General features: G+C 35.3%; 1 protein-coding gene and 1 pseudogene across 7 annotated transcripts in view; both read right to left on the minus strand.

The window, feature by feature from the left end:
• The window catches only part of ADD3 (adducin 3), a 167,135-nt gene that overhangs the window by 85,412 nt on the left and 60,703 nt on the right, over window positions 1-21,020 (minus strand). The window contains exon 1 of one of the 6 annotated variants that reach the window (XM_020987989.1): window positions 19,509-19,582. The exons of the other annotated variants lie outside the window; for them this stretch is intronic. The gene's annotated coding sequence lies outside the window, so the exon portion shown is untranslated. Of the gene's footprint in view, window positions 1-19,508; window positions 19,583-21,020 lie in introns of those variants that run through there. 6 annotated transcript variants of the gene reach the window in all.
• Window positions 14,535-19,584, minus strand: LOC110209490 (NADH dehydrogenase [ubiquinone] 1 alpha subcomplex subunit 3 pseudogene; annotated as a pseudogene). Its single transcript, XR_013485272.1, has 2 exons — window positions 19,509-19,584; window positions 14,535-18,488 (listed from the first exon to the last, which is right to left on the minus strand). The product of XR_013485272.1 is annotated as an NADH dehydrogenase [ubiquinone] 1 alpha subcomplex subunit 3 pseudogene (transcript).

Here is a 21,020-nt window from a genome sequence, read left to right on the forward strand (position 1 = left end):
GGTAAGTCAATTAAAAGTATATAAAAATGCATGCATATACACACTATGCATACATATACATATATTACACACATGTTCACACATATATAAAGGCTGACAAGTTGAATGCCTGAAAATAAGTGAGCTATGCTTTCTATGATAGTTACTATATATAACAGCTATAAAATAGAGTAAAATTGAAGATTTTACTAATTTCCACATTTAAGTATGTATAGCTAAAATACTAACTACTGTTCTTCTATTATAAAAAATACATATATTATATACATGTATATCTCTGAACTGCTTCTGAGAAAATCAGATACCTGCAACAAATATCTGAATTTGCCAAAGTTCCTACTAAAAAGCAGCTGAACTCAAATGACATGAAATATGTAAGATACTTTGTAAACCTTAAATCACTATACAAGTGTTCATGATTATCATCACCATCATTATCATGAAAGTAATAATCATATATTAATAACATAGTCACATAATAAAAATAACAATAATTGTAATAACCAATCCTGGTCCAAGAAAACAGACAAGTGCATATACCTCCTGTCTCTCTGTAGGAAAGTACTTGATTACTGGTATGGAATGCTGGATGCAATGTCAGTTTTGTTTAAATGTTTTTCTTTGTTAAAAGGAAGGTTCAAATGGTTCTGGATGAAGGAGGGGAGAGAAATTACGATGATATCAAAAAACCACATCAATTAAACTTTAGAAACAAATAAATAAGTTCTTTGTTACATTTAAAGACATGTTTGTTAAGTAAGGGCAAGGCCCATTTGTACTTTGAGCATGCATATCTAATACTTTAACCCTGCTACAGGAAACAGGCTGAAAAACCTGTCTGCCTTCTAAAACCAGGAGTTCTGAACTTTTGATGGTTAAATTCTTCATTGACATTTATTTCTTTAGAGAATCTCAGGGAGGTCCATCAAAATATGAGCTGCTTAAAAGTGTTTCCAAGTCATAGAAGTGGGAGGTGGTTAAAACACCCAGACCCCCAGACAGACAGAAGGACAGATAGAAAGACACACACACACACACACACACACACACACACACACACACACTCTTATATACAGCTACCCTCCCCCCTCAATCCCTCCTTGGGTGAATAGGGGAGAGGAGGAGCTAGGAAAGGAGAGGACAACAGGAAAAAACAGAAGTGATCAGCAATAAGAAAGACCAAGTAACCACAGTGGCAAAAAAAGAGGCACACCCTTGGGAAGACAGTGAGTGAATAACTTTGGTTTAGTTCAACTGAAAGTTCTTATAATCCTCTATGTGAGCAAAAAAAAAAGAGTATTTTTACAATGGGGAAAAACTTAGGGTGGAATAAATGGCTTTCACATTTAGAACCAATTTAACAAAGGTAAAATGGAGCAATAATAAGAATCAAACCCTTAAGATAACAGTTGAAAAAAAAAGATGCAAAGGTTTTTTTTGGGGGGGTATCACAATAACCAAGGTGCCAAGTATAATCTTTCTAAGTAGAAATCCGATCATTTTATTCTCCTGCTTAAGAATTTTCAGGGACTGTCTGTTACATCTAGTACAAAGCACAAAACTCAGGTTGACATTTAAAGTCCTTCACAGTCTGGTTCCACAGTCTAACTAAAGTTCAGGGAAGAGCTCAGAATAGGAAGACAAGAAGATTAAGTGGTGTGGGAAGCATTCTACAATACTAAAGGGAAAAAGTTGTTCCTCTATTGTGATATTCATTTTTTTAAATGGGCATTCTTAATTCAGTTCTTTTTTAGTTGTCTTATATTTGTATATCTCCAAGTTTATTGCATATGACTCCTTTTCATACATTCTATGGTTCAGCCAAACTGGAATTCATTGGCTTTTTCCCTAATTGATTATTCCATCCTAGCCTCAGTACCTTTGCACAGACTGTGCCCTTTGTCTCCCTGTGCCTGGAATACACCTCTGCCTCTCAGAATCCCCAATTTCCTTCCAGGCTCAACTCAAATGCTCACATGAAATCTTTCCTGATCCCCCTAGTTATTAGTGTGCTCACTTGGGTATGCCCACTCTCTCTGTCTCTCTCTTCAAATTATGTTACAGTCATTGTTGGTGACATATTGTATCCTTTTAATAAATGTAAATACCTGGAAATCAAGGAACTTAATTTTTGTTTTATATTCTCACTGCCTAGCCTAGCACAATCCTCAACATATATCAGATGTGTTATAAATGTTAAGGGTATTAGATTGGAAGATAAATTCAAGCTTAGCTTCAAAATACCTTACTTCAGAAATGAATACAAACACTGGCAATTTTATTTGCAAAAACAACAAATACTACAGCATGAAACAATGAAAAGAGTGCAAGGCTTGGAGTCAGAGAGCTGACTAGATTCAAATCCCAGCCGCCATTGATCTGGACACCTTTGGCCAAGTTTCTTACTTAACTTTTCCATACTTTAGTTTCCTCCTCTGTAAAAATGTAGGAATTCGATGACCTCTGAAGTTCTTTCCAGCTTAAGCTTAATTCAAATCACAAAATAGTAAGTGCCTACTCTGCACACTGCTAGCCATTGGAGATATGAAGACCAAAAACCCCACCATAAAATAGTTTCTGCACTCAAGGTGCTCGCATTCTACTGCGAAGGATATACATAGAAAGTTAAGTACAACACAAAGTATACCTATTATCCTATTAAAATATACTTCTGCAAAATACTGAGCGCATATATATATACACACACATACATATACGTATACACACACACACGTATATATAAAAGCATATAAACGTCTACAAAAAATGAAAAGTCACTTTTGTTATCTACTCTTGTTTTATATAGAGAAATAAGAACTTGGAGGTGAGACACCATAAATTCTATGAAAATGCAAAGCTATAGTGCTTGTCAATTGAACAAATTTGGCATTGACAAGGCACCTACCATGGACAGAGAATACTACACAATCAGGACATCAAAAGATGAATAAAATATAGTCCCTGTCACTTAGCAGTGATCCAATTTTCTGTTCAATAATCAAAAAAACCCATTAGCCACTGGGGAATTTTTTTTTGGGGGGGGAGTAGGCGTGGTTGCTAGGTGATAAGGAAGATAATATTTAAGATTTTTTTACATTCTAGGTGAAGGTTAAAAAAGCTTAAATAGCTAAAGTAATCCTCAGTGGTTGGGTTATTAAACTTATCCTAAGACATACAAAAGGCTTGGTATTTCAGTATACAGCCAGTACCACATATACCATTCGCAAACACCAAGACAGTTCTTCAACACTTATATATGGAAAGAAATACGTGTGTGTATACATATATATACATATATATATATATATATACATACACACACACACACACACACACACACACAGAGGTATATATGTATGTATACATGTATATCTCCCCTCTTCTTCTACTGACCCAACATAAATGATATAGTACTAACAAAACCAACACAACATTTGGAGTTGCTTTTGACTTTAATAAAAAATTGAGATGGGAGAATATGAGGTAAGACACATTGAGGTAAGACACATTTGCTGTTTTAGCTTTTCATAATAATATAACTAGTGGTTAGAGAAGACAAGTTTGGAAGGCTTGTCACCAGAGCCAGTTCCTACACTTAATTGTTTTCTCACATTTAGGGTCAACAGTTAATTTTTCTACTGTACCCCACTCCCTTCTTTCCTACCCATTATTGCCCCCTTGAAATGAGATGCAATCCATTTTTTTTTCACAAGCCAATTTAGTAAGTGAACTGAGCTAGCTCCTCCTGAATTTATAACAGAACTTCAGGGACCATCTTTTGGAACAGATGACATATACGTTTAAGAAATGTATGTTTTAGGGGCAGCTAGGTGGCACAGTGGATACAGCACTGGCCCTGGAATTAGGAGGACCTGAGTTCAAATCTGATCTCAGACCAGACACTTCACATTTACTAGTTGTGTGACCCTGGGCAAGTCACTTACCTAATTGTCTCACCCCCCCCCCCAAAGTTTGTTTTTGCTACTACCCAAGGTCAAGATGTATTTGGAAAAATAGGGAGCTTACTAGCAATTAAGCTAACTAAGAATACTTAGCTTATTAATAGTAATTTGGAAGCTTATAACACACTAAACAAGAGAAAAGCACAAAAAAAGCTGTGATTTTAATAGCCCGATCCTTTAACTTAATGCTGATTTGTTGCAGCAACTCAACAAATACATATAAGATGCAAATAGTTATCAATTGGATTCAAACAAGCATTTAGGTACCTACTAAGTGCAGCACATTATGCAGGGATCTCCTAGTAAAGTCAACATATAGATATCTAGCATGACCCTTTACCATTATGATCAAGGCACTTCTCAAATACTCAAATAGCTGTTTCTAAAAGACACTCATACAGAATCATAAACAAATATAAAGAGCTGAATACTTAAGAGAACTTGTCCTGTCATCCCCCCCCAACCTGGACAGTATTGATTAGGCTGACATCATAATAATGGATTATTTCTCTGCAAAAATTAAGGGCAGGGGACATGGAGATAGTCATTGGGTAGCAGCCCTCATCCTTCTGTAGCAAGTGTTCATACATATAAATACCACTTTGTCCTATGAACCAGTTTTGACTTTGTGAAGACATTAGCATCTAAACAAAATGGTTAATGTTTCTTCTAAAATCAAGCAAGTTATGTAATGGGAATTACTGAATGAAAAGCACCATCAATACTTAAATGTTATATGTTAAACTGTTTATTTCTTGAAAAAGCTAAAATAAATCCTAATACTGCTGTAACTTTAACTATACCAATGCAATATTATCATCAGTTAAGTAGTTTTCAAATCAGTAGATTAACACATCATTTAGTCTATGCAAAACATATTTACATTAACAAAATACTATGTATGAATCTTCTACTTTCCCAGTCCCAACTAGTCACTCAAGAGTTTTATCAGCAGTGTTAAAAAATGTTCCATCTGTCTGAATTGAACTATTTCACCCCTCCATGATTCTCCTCTAGTAGAAAATGAACAATGTAAAGATTTATCTAGTATAAAAAAATTTTAAACATGTTTACAAAACTAAATTCTAGTTTAAGTCATTTGTAATTATAAATTTTTTTTCTAAAATTAAAGTAAAAAAGCAAACAACATGGAATCACTAACATGAAAACAAATGGCCAAGATTGGCTTTGTCTTTTTTGTTTGTTTGTTTGGAAATTCAGTTGTCCCTCTCTGCTGGGTTAAGATCTCCAAATTTCCTATTCCAGCCAGCACATCTCCTTCTTGCAAAATTGTGCCTTAACAGAATAGATGACAAGTTGTTCTGGTCCTTACTGTAATCAGAGACTTTATATTCAAGTTATCCCCCTTTTGCCCTACTACTGTTTTATCTCATAGCCCAGGAATTTGACAGTAAATGTGATACGGAAACTTATCTGCTGGCAGAAAGCTATTTTCATGATATGTTTTTGAAGAGCAAAGGGGGAAAGGGAAAAGGAAAGGCAAAGGAGAAGAGAGAATCCCATCCATCACTGCTCCCCAGGCAGTGGGAACAGAAATTTGCTTTTTGCATTTTTTTTCACTATGAAAAGTGCCCATACACATAAAATTTTTTAAAAAAGACATTCATAGTCTTGATCTCAATGCAGTAAAATTAGCAAATGATAATTTCTATTTTGACATTTCACACTCCAAATTAAATATTGTAAAGTGTATATTTGCATTCTTAATAATAGCTAACATGTCTATAGTGCTATTAAGATTTTAAAAATTCTTTCATAAATTATCTCATTAGTCCCTCATTATGACCCTATAAAGTAGGCAGCATAAGTACCATTACTCATCTTACAAATGAAGAAATTGAGAAGTCAAGTGGTGTGCCATCATACTACAGCTAATACATACTTAAGGTAGGATTTAAACCCTCCTCACCTGTCAGGTATCTTCTGACTCCAAGTCCAACACTCTTCCCACTGTACCAAAGTGCCTCTCAAAAACAGAATCTGAAAATTCTGTTTTTTAATTTGCTCTTCCATTTCCTTGAAATTTGATCTTGGCCAAGTTAGTTTACCTGAACCTCAGCCTCCTCATTTGTAAAATGAGAATGACATTCTACTATCTTTTATCCTGCTCACCTCACAAATTGGAAGGATCAAATAAAATATTCTATGTGAAAGTACTTTGAAAACTATTGTTTGGGACTAAGCCAATATAATAAAAATGACAATTCTACATAAGTTAATTTATCTATTTAGTGACATACCAATCAAACTATCAAAGAATCATTTTATAGAGCTAGAAAAAAATAGCAAGAAAATTCGTCTGGAAGAACAGAAGGTCAAGAATGTCAAGGGAATCAATAAAAAAAATGGGAAGGAAGGTGGCCAGAAATACCAGTGAAGGAAGTACCAGATTTCAAACTATATTAGAAAGTGGTAATCATCAAAACAATCTGGCAGTGGCTAAAAAGTAGAGTGGTGGATCGATCAGTAGAATAGATTAGGTGCACAATACACAGTAGTAAAAAACCACAGTAAGCTAGTGTTTCATAAACCCAAAGATCCAAGTTTTTGGGATAAGAATTTACCATTTGAAAAAAAAAATTCTGGGAAAATTGTTTGGAAAGCAGTTTGGCAGAAACTAGGCAAAGACCAACATTTGACACTGTATGCCAAGATAAGGTTAAACTGGATAAATGATTTAGACATAAAAGGTGATATCATAAGTAAATTAAGGGAGCACAGGAAAAGGTATGGATTAGGGAAGAATTTATTACCAAATAAGTGTTAAAGAGGATCACAGGAAGTAAAATGGGATAATTTGGATTACATGGAATTTAAAAGCTTTTACACAAAAATAATGCAGCCAAAACTAGAAAGAAAACAGGAAACTGAGAAAAATTTTACAGCAAGTTTCTCTGAAAAATGTTTCATTTCTCAAATACATATGAAACTGAGTTAGATTTATAAAAATAAGAGCCATTTCCCAAATGATACATAGGATACAAACAAAGGATTTGAACAGCCAGTGTTCAGAAGAAGAAATCAAAGCTATCAATAATCACATGAAAAAATGCTCTAAATCACTACTGATTGGAGAAAAGCAAATTAAAACAGCTCTGAGATAACCGCTTCACACCTATCAGACTGGCTATTACGACAAATAAAGAAAATGACAAATGTTGAAGGGGATGTGGAAAAATAGGAATACTAATGCTCTGCTGATGGAGTTGTGAACTAGTTAAAATATTCTGAAGAAAAATTGGGAACTATACCCAAAGTGCTATAAAACTGTGCATACCCTTTGACCCAGCAATATCACTACTAAATCTATATTCCAAAGACATCAAAGAAAAGGAAAAAGGACCTATCTGTAGAAAAATATTTAAAGCAGTTCTTTTTGTAGTGGTTAAGAATTGGAAATTGAGGGGATGCACATTAATTGAGAAATGGTTGAATAAGTTGTGGTTTATGATTTATAATGGAATATTACTGTACTATAAGAAATGACAATGGGATGGTTCCAAGAAGAACTTAGACTTATATGAAGTCATGCAAAGTGAAGTGAGCAGAACCAGGACAACATTATACACAATAACTAATATCGTAACAATGCTTAACTGCGAAAGATTCAGCTACTCCAATCAAGACAATTCCAAAGGACCCATGATGAAAAATGCTGTCCACCTCCAGAGAAAGAACTGATGAACTCTGAGTGCATATTGAAGCATACCTTTATTCACTTTATTTTTCTTGTTTTATTTTGTTTTTGTTTTCTTTTGCAACATAGCTAATAAGGAAATATGTTTTGCATGACTTCATATGTATAATAAATATCAAACTGCTTGCCTTCTCAAGGAAGGGGAAGAAAGGGGAAGGAGGAAAGGAGAGAATTTGTAACTCAATTTAAAAAATGAATATTAAGCACTAGCCCTGGAGTCAGGACGACCTGAGTTCAAATTTGGCCTCAGACACTTACTAGCTAGCTGTGTGACCCTGGACAAGTCACTTAACCCCGAGTGCCTCCAAAATTAAAAAAAAATAAATGTTAAACTTTTTTACATGAAATTGGGAAACACTTAATGATAAAAATATTTTAAAAACCCCAAAATCTCTAATTCCTTCCAAACTATTGTTTTAATTGTATACAAATATAAATTGGCATTATTATATGATTTTTTAAAAAAATTATTCATATCATGATGGAACCTAAATCGGTAATTATCCTATCAAAGTCCAATAACCCGAGTTGGCAAAAAAGAAAAATTAATTCATAATTCTTCAGTGATCAATTTGTTAACTCTAAGTTTCTTTGCCACTGAGTTCACTTCTCCCTTCTACAGATTTCTATTTCTCATTTGACTATTGCACTGTACTGAGAGGACACCATTTGTGAAATACAAAGGGAATAGGGAAGAGAAGGGGAAGGGAATAAACATTTATTAGGTGCAGCTAGGTAGCACAGTGGATAAAGCACTGAGCCTGGAGTCAGGAAGACTTGAATTCAAATATGACCTCAGACATTTACTAGCTGTGTGGTCTGAGGCAAATCACTCAACCTCAGTCTCCTCATCTGTAAAATGGGGATAACAGCACCTACTTTTCAGGGTTGTTATAAGGATCAAATTAGATCATATTTATAAAGTGCCTAGCACTGTACCTGGCATATAGTAACTGTTACATAAATGTTAGATATTATTATTCTTATGTGCCTACTATGTATGATGCACAATAACATTTGCTTGTTTTGAGGATCAAATGAGATTATATTTACATAGCCTTTAGCACAGTGCCTGGCACTTTACAAGGATTATCTAATTTGATCCTCCCAACAACCCAGTGAGGTAGGTGCTATTATTATCTCCATTGTGCAGTTGAAGAAACTGAGGAAGACAGAGGTAAAGTGATTTGCCCAGGGGCACACAGGTAGTGTCTGAGGGTGGATTTGAACTCAGGTCTTCCTGACTCCAAGCCCAGTGCTCTACCTACTGTGCCACCTCCCTGCCTCTAACACAGTGCGACATGCTACACACCTGACTTTACCCTTCCCCAAAATAATCTTTAGAGATTATGGTTCCTGAAAATAACAAAATTTGGTTCCTAACAGTATTCTTATTTAGACTTAGCAAATAAGCACTCTACAGCAATAAAGGAAAAATTATTCACCAGGCCATCTTTATCTCTACAAATGTGAGCATATCCTCCACTATCAGCTAGTGTTGCTAGAACTTCTGAAGGGAAGCAATATGCAATCAAACTGGTAAGATAAGTTAGAAGCTAAATTGTGAAGGGCTTTTATTAAGAGTAGTCTGTCTATTATCCTAGAAGCAACTGGGATCCACAAAACTGTATGAAACAGAGAACTAATGGACTTCTGCTTTTGGAATATCAAATTGGCAGCTATGTGAATGATGGATGGAGGGGAGTAACTGTAAGCCAGGTGACCAATTAGGAGACTATTTTAATAGTCTAGCCCAGAGGTAGTTATTTGAAGACAGACAAAGGGATGGATGCAAAAGATGTGGAAACAGACTTGATAAGACTCAGCATCTGACTGGATATGGAAGGTTGAGGAGAACGGAAAGTTGGAGAATGATTACTAGGTTGTGAACTTGGAAAACTAGAAGAATGGTGCTGTCCTTGACAGAAATAAGAAAGCTAGGAAAAAGGGTGGGTTTAGAAGGAATTATAATGCATTTTGTTTTAGACATTTAGACATTTGAGATGTCAGTGGTCATCCAGGTAGAAATGTCCAACAGGCAGTTAGAGACGTGGAATTGGAGCTGAGAGATGACAGCTGAATTTATGAGAGGTTTTGAGATCATAAAGAGAGAATGTTGAGAGAGAAAGAAAAAAAGGGGGGGGCAGAACAGAGTCCTGGGATATACCCACACACGAAGGGAGGAGATGAATTTGAAGATTCATCAGATCGAGAGGTGCAGAGAGAATGAGCACAGTGTCCTAAAAACCCAATAAGCATCCTGAAAAATGGTCAAAAATGTCAAAGAAGTTCAAGAAGGATGAGTACTGAAAAAATGATTTAGCTGTAAAATGATGAGGGAAGGAGAATGAAAAGAAGATATTTAATCTTAAGGGCAGCTAGTCAATCAATGAATAAACAAACATGTCAGCACTTTGTACCAGGAATTATGTCAGGTGCTTGGGATGCAAAGACAAAAATGAAACATTCCCTTTGACTCAAGGTGGTTACATTCTATTGGGGGAAATTAACCCCCCATACACACACACACACACACACACACACACACACACACACACACACACACACACACAGAAAGACTTGTATGAACTGGTGTAGAATGGAATAAGTAGAGAAGCAACATATACAATAATATAAAGAAAAAACAACAAAATGAAAAAGTAATTTTAAGTAGCACTGTTAGTTCTGGAAAAAAGATGATGAAACCTACCTACTATATCTGGTATTCTTGATGAATAATTATGTAAGAATACCAGATACAGTGATCATGTCTGACAATATAGACAGCATTCTGACCCCCGTAGTCTTCCATGTTTCTGCCAAGAGGAAGAAGGTAGGTTTCATCAAGGGAGGGTTCATTGATGTGAGGAATTTAACAATGAAACATGGTTCTATAGGGTAAGATAGAAAAAGACGAAAGAGTAAGATAAGGAAATGTGAGGAGTAGAGTTGACACAGATGATTATGAAGGAGTCAAAAACAGAAGCAGGGGAAGAAAGCTGAGCTAAGGCATCCTAAGACTGAATTAAAGGGATTTTGACTGGAAAAGAGAGAGTTAGCTATGTAACTATAGACCGAACCACATTCCCAATAATAAAGACAGTTAGTACCAAGCCTCAGCTTAGTTACTTAGCATTTATACACCACTTTGAAGTTTTACATGTGTAATCTTTAAGTTATATCTTAATTTCTGTAGTAGCAAAAGTAGGCATCATTGCATTTCAGCCTCACAACCTAGTCAGGAAATTGAGGCTGAGAGACATCAAGTGACTTGCCCCATGTATTAACCACCAGTGTCAGGGAGGATGAATGGAGGCTTTTCTTACTCCAAGTCCAACACTTTCTATTCTAGCACACTGACTCTCATCACTGGAAGACTTTAATTATAATATAATGTTAAATAAAATCTCTAAACACTTTTTCCAGTCCTCTCCCTCCCTTTGTAAAGAAAATAGGTTCACTGTGTCATTCAGTTTTTGAAAAGTGTACACCCCATATATAATTCTCTCTGCCTGCAACCCTACATTTAACTACTGTTCACATTAATATCTGGGAAAACATCCAGTCCTTTGCCACAGACTGCTTTACTAAATATTGTGGTAGTGTTCAATATAGGAAAGTAGAAAGGCAACCAAGTGGATCTGTGGGAAAGTAAATCATTACCAAGCATAGCACAGGATACAGCTGGGACCAGTCAAGCTGATTTCACAAAGTTACAGAGTCATCCCCTTAGCTGAACAGGAAGTAGTAATCTAATAAAGTGATTCACAACCCAATTTCTTTCTCTCCCACCCACTCCCATTCCACTCTAATACACATATTCCCTATTTTTTATAGTTTTTACAACACAAAAATTCACCTCCACCAAAATTGTCAGCATAATGGGAAGAATTTTGAGAGAGTAATTATAGATTAAACTTCTGGTTAAGAAGAAACAATAGGGTACAACTGATATATTGACTGCATTCCTCTAGAAGAACAAGTTTGTACCAACAATGACAAAACCAGTTTTTGGCACATAGTATAAATGATCTTTAATATTCAACTCCTGGAGTTTGTTTCCATAGCATCAAAATATCACCAAAGTAGCCCTGTGTTTCTTTTTTTAAAAGACATTTTGAAATCTTCACACCCTAGCACAAATTTCTTCACCATCTTGTAGGCAATTCAGAAGGTATCTTGAACTAGTCAGTACATCTCTCTAAATCTGTCTTGACTTCTGAACTTGCTATGAAAATTTGATGTTATTTCTGATGCTTTCTTCCATTACTTTCCAAATCAATTACTAAGTTCTGTGGATTCTCCTGCCATATCTGTTGCCTCTATTACTGCCTCCTATTGCCTCTATTACTGTTGCCCCAACTCTATTTGAGGCTTTTCCTTCAAGTCTTACTGCCTTCACTTTATCCCCTCCAATCCATCTTTATGTTGCTGCCAGACTAATCTTCTTTAAGCATAGATATGGTCCAATTGGTCTTCTGCTAAAAAATCTCCAGTGGTTCCCTACTAACCAGTAAAAAAATCAGTAAAATTCTGATTTTTTTGTCTCTCTTAAGTCCAACAGTTGGGCACCACCTAATTCTCTTCAGTTTCTCTCATAATGTTTGCTTCTATATACTATGCTCCAAACCAGACTGTTTCCCTCATCATGCCTTGAGTTTTCCTGACTTCATACCTTTGCTCATGTTGTTATGATTGAAATTCCTTTCTCTCTGTCTTTGTGTACTGAATACCTCTCCTCTCCTCTAATGTCCAACGTAAATGCTAACTCCTTCAGGAACCTTTCCCTAATTGCATAGCTGTAATAACCTTCTCACTCATACTTTACACCACATGTTTCTAATGCACTTATCACATAAGACTATATATTATGATTGTGGTTATCAAGAACTGTATTTGGTTCTTGTTACTACTGTAGCTCCAACAGGAGCAGGGATTAATCAATTAATAAGCATTCATAAAATGTTTTCTATGTTACACCAAGCTCTAGGCTAAATTCTGGGATACAGAGACAAAGTAAAACAGTCTTTGTCCTCAAGGAGCTTGGATCCTAATGAGGAAGACAGCATGTGTAAGCATATACTTACATCCATAATATATACAAAATGAATGCAATTTGGTCATGGAAGGGAGGATGGCAATATCCAGGAGCATCGGGAGAAGCTTCATATAAAAGGCAGCACTTGAGCTAAGCCTTTAAGGAAGCCAGGACTCTAAGAGGCAGAGGTGAGAAGGTTGTGCTCAGCCATGCAGAACAGTCAGCGCAAAGGCATAGGGATGGGCCCAGAATTCAAACAGTATAAAATAGTAAGCAAGTAGACCAATATGGCTGGATCCACAGAGCAAGGACTAATATGTGAGAAGACTGGAAATATAAGAAGGGGCTAGGTCATAAAAAGCTTTGAATGCCAAACAGAAGAATTTATAGTTGATCCCAGAGGTAACAGGGAACTACTGAAGTTTGTTGAGTAGGGTGTGTTATAAAAAAATCCGAATTTTAAGAAATTACTTTGGTGGTTGTACCAAGGTTGGGATAGGATGAAGAAATGGAAGGTTATTGCAATAGTCTTTGTTCAGTTGATAAGGGACTAAACTAAAGTGGTAATTCTGTGACCAGAGAGGAGGGGACTTATTTCAGAGATACCATGGAGATAGAAATGCCAACATTTGGTAAATAATTAGATATGTGAGACGAGAGTGAGAAGCTGAGGATGAAATTAAATTTGGGAACCTAGGTAACTGGGAGGATGTTTTCAAAACTCTGAATCTCTCCCACCCTAAGCACATCATGGTATTCTGACATACAAGGAACTCAACAATTTTTTTAATGTTGAATGAAGGGCACAAAATAGCCACTTGCCCATATTGGATGCATATTTGACATCTCAGGTACAATCCCCCTTCCTACTCCCCCATTTTGATAAGTAAAAGCAGAAAATAAATCATTCCATCCACTGTAATTTAACGGAAATAAGATAAACCCTAGTCCACACTTCTGTATGAAAATATGTCTTTGTAAATACCATCTAACTACTTGTTGTCTGTCTTAAAATAGAATGTAAATTCCCAATAGAACTCAGATAAACCAGTCCCAGCCTAAACAATAGCTCTACTTGCACACTACAGAAACAAGACAGGTTAAAAAACAAAGGAAATGATGGTTGGTGAGTTTAAATGGGTGTGTCTAAAGTGAGAGAGGAAGTGGTAAGTATTTTTAACCAAGAAGACACTAGATTTACCTTCAAAAGGTAGTTAGTTAAACCAATACCAAACTTTCCATCTTTGCCAATTCCTAGTCTTTCCTTTTTAATAAAACTTTAGGGAAGGTAAGAATTTTATGCCATTTTTTTGGTCAAAGTATAAATATCAAAGCATTCTTTCTCAGGTACATGTAAAAAAAAGTAACAAGCAGGAAACTGTTACCCTGACTGCTGGATGGCACACATCTGAACAGAAAAGAAAAAGGTCAGCTCTACGGAAAAAACAATTTGATAACATAGAGTGGAGAAGCAACATAGCTTTCTGAGCTTTTGCTCTCTCTCCAAGCAGCTTCCACATTTTATGAACAGCTGGGAAATTTCCTTTTCACAGGAAAAGGATGACTTCATAGTTCACACTGAAGTGGAAATGACAAAAACTAAATGCATCATCCAAAAAAAGGTGTTTCCTGAAGAAAGGAGACAATGTATTGTTTGAAGAAAAAAAAATAATCCTCTTAGAGGAAACAAAAAAGAGACTATCTAGACTAAGGAAAGTTTTCAAGGCAAAAATAAGCTTCAGTTGGATAGAGTATGCCACACTAAGGCATTCAAATTGTAAAGACAATTTTATACCACAATATCAAAGGAGGAGCAATAATATTTAAGAATATTGTGGGACTTCAGTCTTCAAATTTTATACATTTTTACCTTTAGCATTTTCCAAATGGAATAAGGATCCTAACCTCAGCATGAAAGTTCTGATACTCTAATAATTTACTTTTTAGATGAGTTTTTAGTTGAAGTTTTTCTTTACATCATTAGTTTTCCCCAGTGTCATTCCTTCTCTGTCTCTCCAAGAGCCATCCAATATAACAGATGGTTTTTAAGACATGAAAAAGAGGATGAAATCAGCATAACTGATCAATATATTGAAAAAAAGCTGAAAGTTTGTGGAATATGTAACACCTGTGGATCTCCAACCTCTGCAAAGAGGGGTAGGAGGGTCTTCTCATATCTCTTCTTTTGAATCATGCTTATTCTTTATAATTTTGCAACATTCACTTTTGATTTTTTTGTGAGGGTGTGGTTCTGTTTACATCGTTGTAATTATTGTGTATATTGTTTTCTTGAATCTGTTTACTCCATCAGCTCATATGGATCTTTCCTTGTATATCCTGTATCTTGAATATCACGTATATCTTCATCATATTCATCATTTCTTACACCACATTAAATTACACTACATTAATGTACCATAATTTATTTAGCTATAATCTAATGAATGAGCATTTACTTTGTTTCCAATTCCAACTCAAGTGTTGTTATGAATACTTGGGTGTATATCCTCCTTGGGGTATAAATCCAGTAAAAAAAATCTTTGGGTCAAAGGATATAGACATTTTAGTAATTTTATTTGCATAATTCCAAACTGCTTTCGAAATAGCTGTTTAGATTCACACCTCCACAAACAATGCACCAATATAACTAACTTTCCACAACCTTCCCCACCCCAGTACTATTACAATACTTTGTCATCTTTGCCAAGTTTTAGGTTGTGAGGTGAAAACTCAGAGTTGTTTGATTTGCATTTCTCCTTTAAGCATTTGGAGCTTTCTCACATGTGTTTGCTAACAGTTTACAAATCCTTTAAGAGTTGTTTGTTTTCCCTTTGAAAACTTATTTATTGAGGAACGTGCATACATACGCGTGTATGCATACATAGCTGTTAGCTGTTTATGTATTTTAGATACCAAACCCTTATTAGAGAAATTTGTCACAGATTTTTTTCCCCTCATTTGACTGCTTCCATTCTCAATCTAGGTGCAATTATTTTGTCTGTCCAGAAGCTTTTCTATTTCAAGTAATTAAAGTTATTTATTTTATCTTCAGTAATTGCCTCTATTTCTTTTCTAATTGCCTGTACAGCTATTGATTTAGAATGTATTTTGGAATACAGTGTAATGTATCAGTTTAAGTCTAATATCTGCCAGACTGCTTTCCAGTTTTCCCAGCTGTTTTTACCAGAGAGTTCTTTCTCAACTTATCTATGTTTTCTAGTTCATCAAATACTAAGTTATTGAGTTCTGTTTCTGACTCTAGGCCATATCACTGATCTACCTCTACATTTTAAGCAATACCAGATGGTTCTGATGATTGCTACTTTATAATATAGTCTGAGGTCTGGAGGGGCTATTATGTCTTCTTCCCCTTCCTCTTTTTATCATTCCCTTGATAATTTCCATGTTTTATTTTTCCAAGTGAATTATGATATTCTTTATCAAATTCTGTAAAGTATCACTTTGCTAATTTAATTAGTATGACATTGAAAGTGCAAATTAACTTTGATAATATTGTAATTTTATTATATTGACATGGCCCAGCCATGAGCACTGAATATTCTTCCAATCTAAAGTATTCATTTTTCAAAAGAGCATTTTGTAATTGCATTTATTCAAGTCTTTTGTGTGATTTGGTTAATCGATTCCCCAGATACTTTATGAATTTGATAGTTATTTGGAATGAGATTTCTCTATTATTGCCTATTGGCTTTTAAAATTATTATGTATAAATTCAATTGATTTTTGAGGGTTTATTTTGAAGCCTGAAATTTTGCTGAAGCTATTGTCTCAATTAGTATCTTTGCTTATTCCCTAGGATTTTCCTAACAAACCATCATATCATCAGTAAATAGGGATAGTTTTTTTTTTTTAGCCTTCTCTTTACCTTGGGCAGCTAAGTGGTGCAGTGAATAAAGTTCCGGGCCTGGAGTCAGAAAGACTCATCTTCCTGAATTCAAATCTGGCCGCAGACATTTAGTTACTAGCTATATGATCCCGGGCAAGTCACTTAACCCTGTTTTGTTTCACTTTCCTCATCTGTAAAATGAGTTGGAGAACCACTCCAGTATCTGTGACAAGAAAACCCTAAATGGAGTCACAGAGTCAGACACAACTGCAAAGACTGAACAACAATATCTTTAATTTTTTTCCTGTTGTCTTATTATTATTCCTAGCATTTCCAGGACTATATCAAATTAAAATAGGGAGAGTGGGCATCCTTTTAATATCTTGTATCTATTCAGAAAAGTTTTAGTGCTATTTCTATTGCATATGATACTTGCTTTTGATTTTAAATAGATATTTTTTATGACTTTTAAAAAGGTCCCTTTATGCCTATACTTGGTAGGGATTTTATCATAAATTAGTATCAAATTTTGTCAAAAGCTTCTCACATGTCTTGAGATAATGTGGTTTTAGATGTTTTTGTTTTTAATTTGATTATGTTGATAGTTTTCCTATTAGTGAACCATCCTCATATTCCTGATACAAATTGAATGTGATCAAGGAGGATTTCTTGGGTAAATCACAGTTGTTTCTTTGACAGGATTTTATTTAAAAAATTTGAATAGATATTCACTAATGATATTGGTCTGAAGTTCTACTTTTGTGATTTGATGCATCTCTGGTTTAAGTACTAGGATTATATTTGTTTCATAAAAAGAATTTGGTAGGGCACTTTGTCAATTTTTGAGAATAATTTGCACAGTATGTTTAACATTTTCCTTTAAAAGTTTGATAGAATTCTTTTGTGACTCCATCAGGGCCAGGAGGGTTTTTTAAAGTAGTTCCTTTGTAGCCAGTTCTGCTTCCTTTTCTGAAATTTGATTATTTTAGATATCAATTTGGTATTTTGTTAGTCTAGGTATTATATGTTTTGGAAATGTTTCTACTTCTTTTGTGTTCTCAGTTTTGTTAGTATATAAGTGTGTATAATAAGAAGGTTCTCAATATTCTCTTTTATTTCTTCTGGCTTTGTTGTGATTTCACTTTATTTATTTGCTATTTTGTTTATCTGATCTCCTGCCAATTAGATTGGCTAAAAGTTTATAAATGTTATTAGTTTCTTCAAAGAACCACTTTTCAGTTTTATTCTTCATTTCTAGGGTTTTTTGTTTCCATTTTATCTATTTCTTCAATAATATTTTTAATCCTTCAGTGCTCATTTTATTTGTTGACTTTCTAATTTTTAAGTGTATAGTCAATTCACTAATTCTCTCTTTTTTTCTATTTTCTTAATATATATTTGTATATATATTTCTAACCTCCCCCTATGACTTTCCCAGAAATTTTGGTATTTTGTTCTTTTTATGTTTTGTTCTTTGACTCACTCATTATTTAGGATTTCATTTTTATTTTTTTTTAATTTTATTTTTTTAAGACAAGGATGTTTATTTGGGGGGAGCAGATGGGGGATTCACAGATTCTTCAGCCACTGGAGGCAAGGACCCTGGGGATCCTGAGGATGGCTAGGGATGTCAGGCATGTTGCTGTCATCTTGAACAGGAACAGGGTAGTTGTAAGGGGTAGCTCGGTTGACTATGCCTGCATACTTGGTGTAGGGGCTTAAGGGAGACATGAGCAGAGCCAAGGTGCCAATGGCTAAGGACACGGTCAACACCGGCTCCTTGGCCCAGGTCTCCTTCAGGAACCGGCCCAGTCTGCCCGCCATGTTGGTTGCTTTTCCCGTCACCGCAGTGGCAGCTGGGACTGGTGGCAGTCGATTTCATTTTTAAGTCTCCATTTCTGTCTCTGTCGTTTGTTTGAGGTCCTAGAAGTAATTACTATTTTTATTGTATTATAGTCTATAAAGTATTTACTTACTATTTCTACCTTTTTCCTTTATTTGTAATATCTCCGTTCTCTAATACAAGGATAATTTTTTTAAAAGTTCTATGTGGAATGAAAAATATATATATTCTTTAGTAGTCTCTTTTAGAAGATATCACCTTCTTAACTCTGGTCTCCCTACCAATTTGTTCAATTCCATATTTTTTCCTCTATTTTTCTGTTAAATTTTTCCAAAACTAAAAGGACATTGAAATCTTTTATTATTGTCTTATTGTCTATGTGTTTCTGTTGTTCAGTTAATGTATCCCTTATGAATTTTCATGCTTAGGCATCTGGAAGATCTAGATTCAACATTGATATTGGTTTGTCGTCTATGGTTCCTTGCAGAATAATGCAGTTTCCTCGTTTATCCCTTTTTTATGTTTTGAAAGTTTGTTTTTGATTTGTCTGATAGCATGATTGCAATGGGATCTGGGTGGTACCAGGCGCAGAGTCAGGAAGACCTGCGCTCAAATCTGACCTCAGACACATACTAGATGTGTGACCTTGGGCAAGTCACTTCACCCTGTTTGTCTCAGTTTCCTCATCTGTAAAATGAACTGGAGAAGGAAATGGCAAACCTCTCCAATATCTATGCCAAGAAAACCCCAAATAAGGTCACAAAGAGTCAGAGGCAACTTAAATGACTGAACACATTCACAAAGTCTGCTTTTTTGGATTCACTTGATATTCTCATTTTTATTCTGTGTATATCTTTGTTTTTTAAATATGTTTCTTGTAGCAACAGATTGTAGGTTCTTATTTTCTTTTTCAAATTATTCTTTTTAATTTTATTTGGTTATTACATTCACATTTAAAATTGACAGTTTATATTTTCTTCAATTTATTTCTAACTTTTTCTTCCCAATTATGAAATTATTTATTCTTATATTGAGTTTCAAACAGCTAGGTCATAGCATAGAATGCTCAGAGGAATACACTGTTTGTTTATTTATTTTACCTGGCTCTTGTTTTTCCACCCAGGACATGAATTCTCAGCTTTATTCTGAAACCCAACTTTGGGTCACTGAAGGCCTAAAGAAAGATAGAGAAAGCCCTTAATAAAAACCCATTGCCCAATGACCTGTCTAACAAGAGATGCAACTTCTGGGTCATGTGATTAGACAAGATGAAAAACTAGACATTTTCTGATTCCCTCAACCTCTCAAACCTCTCCAAAACAGGAATTATCTGCTGAAGATAAAGAAGTTTCAGCTGTCTCCATGATTGAGCATATTTGGAATACAAAAGAAAGTGAAAAATAAACCCATAAATTGACATCTACACTGAGCCCACTGAGTATTCATTCACCTCACCTCACACTATCAGCAGCAAGGCTGTATTAGCTAACCCATGTTGTCTTACAATAGATTTAAAACCCAAACCCCAGTCTCCTTTACTCTTTCCAGTGCCATGGAAATCCTGGTTGCAGGCTGTAGAAGTTTACTCACGCTAGGACAAATAGCCAGCCAGCATACCTCTCTGCAGTACTACTGAAACTTATTGGGACCACACAGACAGCACCACAGCAGACAGCATTCTGTGCTGCAAAAGTTCTCTGTGGGAGAGCCAGAAACAGGGAAAGAGGTAGGATGTGTGTCTGAACTGGAAATAATGCTCAGCACCACATCCTACCCTACCTCTTCACTGAGCCTCAGAAACCTAAATTTAAAAAATTAACCTCCTAGCACTGAGTTTGGCAGTTCTCTATTAGAGAAGTGAGGAACAGAGGGAGCAGGACAGGACACCTTAACAGCACACAGTGTGCATATGGCAAAGCTGAAGGTGGGGGGTAGGGATGCACTATGTGGCACTCCACTAAGCTCGAGGGAAAGTACTCAGTACCCAGATGGAGCCAGTTCTGTTCACCCAAAAGTCACTTATGGTAGAAACCTTGGCTGGTATACCATGAATTGCACAGTGTGACAGAAGGTTAAGATGCTTTGGGATTCAGTCCTCAAAGAAACCAGCAAATCAAAGACTCAGAAAGCAATTAATAGGGGAAAATAAGGGGCGGGGAGAGACTGAAATCACCAAAGATCTCAGGAAGAAGAAAACTAAAAGACCTTGAACATTAGCAGATAAATCAACAGGGAAATTATTAACAGCAGAAAGAAATACAGCCTCCAGATCTAGCCAATGAGTTCAAACATCTATGAATAAATATAGCAAAGAAAACAAAAGAAAATAATGAAATATTTGATGAGCCTGAAGACCCTGTGGAATTTGAGGGGAACATGGAACTAAAAACATGCTATTCCTGAGTAGTTCAAAAGAGAAATGCAAATTATGAGAGTAGGATTTATGTCCTGAATAACAAAAGTAATGGGTAGAATAGGAAAACTGGAATTTATGATAAAAACTCTTGCCAAAGAAACAAAGGAGAGAACAACAGAAATACAAATATACAGAGTAAAAGACAATCTAGAAGAAGAGAATAAAAGTACAATAATATTAAAAGAAAATAAGTCCA

The sequence above is a fragment of the Phascolarctos cinereus genome, unplaced genomic scaffold, assembly GCF_003287225.1.
Source record: "Phascolarctos cinereus isolate Bilbo 61053 unplaced genomic scaffold, phaCin_HiC Scaffold_3;HRSCAF=262, whole genome shotgun sequence".
In the NCBI taxonomy this organism is placed as follows: Eukaryota; Metazoa; Chordata; class Mammalia; order Diprotodontia; family Phascolarctidae; genus Phascolarctos; species Phascolarctos cinereus.